We start from the raw sequence: 6165 nt of genomic DNA, 5'->3' as shown, positions 1-6165 counted from the left end.
CGGAAAGGGAAGAGGGAGTAATAGGGAACGGTCCTCGGAAGCGGGACTGAAACCCATTTACTGAGAGGGCCCAGAGATCTCTCTATCCACAACTTCGCGAAGCAGGCATTTCCTGAAGAATAAATGAGGTTAGGGGCGAGAGGAGAAGGGAGATAGGCAGGGTAATGGGGCCAGGGTTTAGTTAAGGCTTTATTCCAAGCTATCTGTAGTGGTTTACTCCCTAGATGCAGTAGAATATATCTCTAGTGTGTGTTTTTTTTTCTTTTTCTTTTTTTCAATAAATTTATTTATTTATTTCTGGCCGCGTTGCGTCCTCGCTGCTGCGCGCGGGCTGTCTCTAGATGTGGCGAGTTGGGGCTACCTCTTCATTGCGGTTCGTGGGCTTCTCATTGTGGTGGCCTCTCTTGTTGCAGAGCACGGGCTCTTCATTGCGGTGCGCCAGCTTCAATAGTTGTGGCACGCGGGCTCTAGAGCGCAGGCTCAGTAGTTGTGGCACGCGGGCTTTGTTGGTCCGCAGCACCTGGGATCTTCCCGGACCAGGGATCGAACCCGTGTCCCCTGCATTGGCAGGCAGATTCTTAACCACTGCACCACCAGGGTAGCACCTCTAGTGTTTTGACCTGGATTTGACCTTGGCAAAATACTTGACCTTCCTGTTCCTGGCCTTAAATCTCTTTTTTATTTTTTTATTTTTTGCGGTACGCGGGCCTCTCACTGTTGTGGCCTCTCCCGCTGCGGAGCACAGGCTCCGGATGCTCAGGCTCAGCGGCCATGGCTCACGGGCCCAGCCACCCAGCGGCATGTGGGATCCTCCAGGACCGGGGCACGAACCTGTGTCCCCTGCATCTGCAGGCGGACCCTCAACCACTGCGCCACCAGGGAAGCCCTTAAATCTTTTTTAAACCAGTGTTTTTATAGCTCAGTAGACTGACCCCCTTCAGATGCAGCCTACCAGAACTCCAAAGACCTGCTTTGACTGACCCTAGACACTTGAGTGCTTCTTGGTAGTGAACAGAGCAGGACACTATGGGGCCTTCCTGGGACAGACTCTCCCCTGTCCTCCACCTGCCTCTTGTTTGTAGAAAAACTTTAGCCCCCTAGGCCTTCCTTGAGTTCCAAAGGCTAAATTTAATTGGAGAAGTGAGAAAATGCAGAAAGAAAGGAAAACAGTCAAGCAAAGCAAAGTAATAATAATTTAGCCATTAAACAAAGTTTCAGACCTTTAGTTCCTCCTCAAGGCTATAGACAATATTCTAAGCCATATCCTTTGAGCTGTCTGGCAGATATTGAAACCCTCACCAGGTGGAAGTAGTTAATTATATGCTGCACACAAGCAGGTAGACCCCAGACGAACTGGAACCAGAAGGTTGGTGATGTTGACTCCTGATTACCTCACCACCAACCAATCAGAAGAAAGTCCATGAGCTGATCACAGCACCCCACAACCCCTGCCTTCACCCTGTCTTTATGGAAAATCATCCTGATTTCCCTGGTGATCTAGTGGTTAGGACTTGGTGCTTTCACTGCTGTGGCCCCAGGTTCAACCCCTGGTCAGGGAACTAAGATCCTGCAAGCTGCAAGCTATGGCAAAAAAAAAAGAAAAATAAGTAAAAAACCTTCCCCTGAAAGCCATCTAGGTGTTCGGGTCTCTTGAGCATTAGCTGGACTCCCTACTTGGTAACCTGCAATAAATGCTGCACTTTCCCTCACCACAACGCAGTGTAGTAGATTGGCTTCACTGCACGTGTGTGCATGGACCCAAGTTTGGCTCTAACAGAAGGTGGCAGTTTTCCAGCACTGGAACAGGTCTCCAATGCTGGGATGGTGGGACAGATATTTTGTACAGAGCACACATGGACTCACCCAGAACTGAGTTTACCCTGAGTCTGACTGTCCTAGGTCCTTTTCCCAGAAAGGAACTCCTGTCATTGAAAGCTCCTTTCTGCTCTATTACCACACAAAACTTTCTGCCATCGAAAGATGATCTTCTATAAATCTTTCTTTATAGGCTAAACTTGTATTTTCCAGCCCATTTTTCTTCTGTTGGTGAGCTCATCCTTGTTCTCTGGCATCATATATTTAAATGAGATCTTGTATATAAAATACTAAACATAATGCTTGGCATTTAGTACTCAAGAACTGTTAGCTGAACTATTATGGGTAATGACTTCAGATTATCATTAGCATTTACTTCATGTTTTTATTCTCCCACATAATTCTTACACCTCGATTCCCTGTGCCATGATTTGCATGGTTCCAGCCCTTATCTCTTATAAATATCTGACTATGTGTTTATGGCTACACATTTAGGAAAGTATAGTGAAAATAATCCCAGAGGAAGTCAAGATTTATAACTTTCTTAATAGAACACAGTAATTTCCCTAGAAGATATGACATTGACCACCAGGATTTTACACTTGTTCCCAGAGTAATTTGTAACAAATCTTGTAGATGACAGCCACGGAAAGAGTCCAAGTTTATACCACCTCAAACAACAGATTAGGAACGTATCTACCCTCTACACAGAGGGATGTTTCCAGATGCCATGTTTGGACTTGCGCAATTGGAGCTAATAATTCTATAGTACATCTGGGAGAGTAGAATATATTAAGTGAAGATGTGTGAAAGATCTCACTTATGATGTGAAGGGGTTGTAAGTTTTCAGATGCTTCTGCTATTGCTACTGCAGCAAACAAATTTGCTTAGGTATCAGTGCTGAAAATGCACCTTGCATGATGCAACACGACATTGTGCCCTAGAGATACTCCATTTGCTATTCAGTACACAGATACTTAACCCAGAAGTTACGACAGAGTCACAGCATTCAGCCAGGGCTACTCTGAGTAAGCAGAGGATGAGTAACTAGGCTGCTTCTTTTGAAATCTTACTACATTTTGAAAGCCTGATTCTCAGAGAGAAAGAGGCCAGATTCTCAGTCAGTTTTTAAGTTCACAGATTTTAAGTTGTTTTGAATGAATTAAGCCATCACAGACAAGTTCTTTCAAAAGCTTAGATGAAAGATCCAGAAAGTGTCAGTGCTTAAAGGTCTAGTTTATTTTTAATCTTAAATATGCAGGGATATTTATATGTATTAATAGACAAGACACTAATAGTCTATTTCTTGATCTTTTGCCAGAAAGGCATTTTCATTAAACTGAAGTATTTTGATAACAATATTGATCTTAGTGAAGACGAAGTTGAAGTTCTTTTGTTTCTTTCAATTAAACTGACTGCACTAAGATAATTGTAAAAGGTGCAAAATTAACAAAAAAGCTGGGAAGTGGTAAAAGAATGTAAGTAATGTAGAAGTACACAAGTAGGGCAGACCTAAATAATGTAACCTTTCCTTAATGGCTATGTTTTCCTTGAGTTATTTGGCTAACTACAGAAGATTAACCTGACCTCATAAACCTCACAGTAAGATCCACTGACTCATTCCATGACATTAAAATGTCACTTTTTAAGAGCATTATTTTAAGTACCTTTTTTTTTTACTTTGGAAAAAATACTTCAGAGTAAAAACTCCTAATGCCAATTAAATCAATAAAATAAGTCACCTCTCCCCAAGTTTATGGGGAAGCACTTTTCTTTTTTGTAATCATTTGGATTGACTTTATTCATTCATTAAATTCATCAGATGATTGCTCAGTTCTTTTGGAAGAAAGTCAAATAGAAAGGTACGAAGAGGTTGAATAAATATAATTTAATAATTCCATAATATGTGGGGGAAGACTGGATTGGGAAATAATCCCTGTTATAAAGTAGCAATTATTTCCTTGTAGGTAGAAGATATGCCTAGGCTAGTCTCTAGAGAATACTATCATAACTAAAATACCAACGGAAAAATTGGTTTCCTAACTTAGATACGTTCTTCTATGTAAATCATTAAAATTCCCATTCTAGCCAGCTAAATCCATGAGTTATTTCCAAACATGTGCAAAATGATGGAGTGGATAGACCACTTAACTACAATGTTCTAGGTCTGTCACTATGGGATTGTGAATTGGGACACAGTTAGTTCATCTCTAAAATTGGACTGAAGAGTAGTGAACAAAATACACACAAACACTTAAATGATTTTCTTATCTGTTGCCATATTGTTCTTTATTCCCACAACTGAAAGAATGGCAGCATGGTGTTTTGCACACTATAATGTGTAATATAGCTGAGCAAAAATGTTGAAGAATATGTGATGTGTAAAATTGGTAGTTACTAAGTTTACTATGATGGTATGAAAGGAGAATATCAGTTGATCAGATTCAGTTAAAGAGATATTAACAACATTAAACTACTATATAATCAAACTCTAGCTAAAAACTTGAGTTATCTCAAGAGATAATACCGATAAGTTCATGTTTCTTAATAATTTAGATGCTATTTTGTTCATGTTTTACCTACAGCCGTTGTTTATATTAGTCTTAATATTTTCAATACAATTTCACAATTTCTCATTTTTTCTGTATTTGTTAAGGCAACAGGAAAATTGCAGTTATCTTTTTGCATTCATGAGAAAACTAGGCATAAACATCATGAAGGAGCTTTGCATTAGAATTCAACTAACAACTCTTAATTTCATCTAGCCATTAACCAGTTTGGTGACCTAAAAGAAGGCATCTAATTTCTTCAAATTTCATCCTCCTAAAATTTCATATGGGAATAATGTCAAATCTTTCTCCAGCAGTTACCCTGAGTATATTGGGGTATATATTATATGAACTTCCATAGAGAGGGTAAACAAATACACAGTCTAAGATCAAATTTATATGAAGAAAGTTAGAAAGGAAATCAGAACAAAACCATTAGGGTTTTGTTTTTTTTATTTTTTTTTTATTTTTTTTGCGGTACACGGGCCTCTCACTGTTGTGGCCTCTCCCATTGCGGAGCACAGGCTCCAGACATGCAGGCTCAGCGGCCATGGCTCACGGGCCCAGCCACTCTGTGGCATATGGGATCTTCCCAGACCGGGGCATGAACCCATGTCCCCTGCATCCGCAGGCGGACTGTCAACCACTGTGCCACCAGGGAAGCCCCAAAACCATTAGGTTTTGACACAATAATGTATCATCAAGTTTGCTAACCATTTGATCAGAATCTTGTCAACACATACAAACTAAATTTTAAAGTAAAGATATTTCATAGAAATGTAATTTGCAACTAAACAACTTCAGAACATCCAGATAGGGTGCATTGCATGCCTTTGTACCAGTGAGTACTCAAGCAATTGTAGTATCAAATGGGAACATAAAAAAAGTCAGTATGTACTTAAGAAAGACAGGTCTTTGGTTTTTGCCCTATGTCGTGTGGTTATTTCTACATAGATGTAGTTATAGAGATAATGTCAATGAAAAGAAGGATGCTTTTGAAAAATCAACTTAAGACCCTATACCTGGATCATTGCCAGTTCTTAATAATATATATAAAACAGGCTGTAGTTAATGGAAATTTACTAGGATAAAATAGTAGACTCCAAGTGTTATAATGGAAGAAAATTATCCCAAAACATTAATATTTAAAAGATTGATTAATTTGTGTCCTTGACAGAGAACAAATTGTGATTATTTATAAAATGATATGTTTATTATATCTTTATACATATGTTTCTTCTTATGAATGTAAAATGAGACTAACAGCTTAGTAAAGCTTTTGATAAATTATTATTGCTTAATTAAGTGCAATTCCCACAGGAATTTTTTTTTTAATAAATTTATTTATTTAACTTATTTTTGGCTGTGTTGGGTCTTTTTTACTGCACGGGGGCTTTCCCTAGTTGCGGCGAGGGGGGGCTACTCTTCCTCGCAGTGCGCGGGCTTCTCATTGTGGTGGCTTCTCTTGTTGCGGAGCATGGGCTCTAGGCGCGCGGGCTTCAGTAGTTGTGGCAGGCAGGCTCAGTAGTTGTGGCTCACTGGCTCTAGAGTGCAGGCTCAGTAGTGGTGGCGCACGGGCTTAGTTGCTCCACAGCATGTGGGATCTTCCCGAACCAGGGCTCGAACCTGTGTCCCCTGCATTGGCAGTCGGATTCTTAACCACTGCACCACCAGGGAAGTCCCTCCCACAGGATTTTAATATAATTTGTCCAAAGCTCCATGCCAATTCTGTAACCATTTAAAGTGCCGTCATAGTCAGAGTCCAGAGTTGAAAATAGAGAGCACAGTGCAGTGCTTGATT

General features: G+C 40.2%; 1 long non-coding RNA gene across 1 annotated transcript; it reads right to left on the bottom strand.

Moving 5' to 3' along the window:
• Positions 1–277: 277 nt before the first annotated feature.
• LOC113618431 (uncharacterized) lies at positions 278–5888 on the bottom strand. Its single transcript, XR_003432017.1, has 2 exons — positions 5788–5888; positions 278–361 (listed from the first exon to the last, which is right to left on the bottom strand). It is a non-coding gene; the product is annotated as an uncharacterized LOC113618431 (long non-coding RNA).
• Between the last annotated feature and the right edge of the window lie 277 nt (positions 5889–6165).

The sequence above is a fragment of the Aethalodelphis obliquidens genome, unplaced genomic scaffold (genome assembly GCF_003676395.1).
Source record: "Aethalodelphis obliquidens isolate GAN/ISIS:26980383/991018 unplaced genomic scaffold, ASM367639v1 scaffold1, whole genome shotgun sequence".
NCBI classification, from domain to species: domain Eukaryota; kingdom Metazoa; phylum Chordata; class Mammalia; order Artiodactyla; family Delphinidae; genus Aethalodelphis; species Aethalodelphis obliquidens.
Note: the sequence above shows the minus strand (reverse complement) of the source record. Positions and strands in the feature narration are given on the sequence as shown.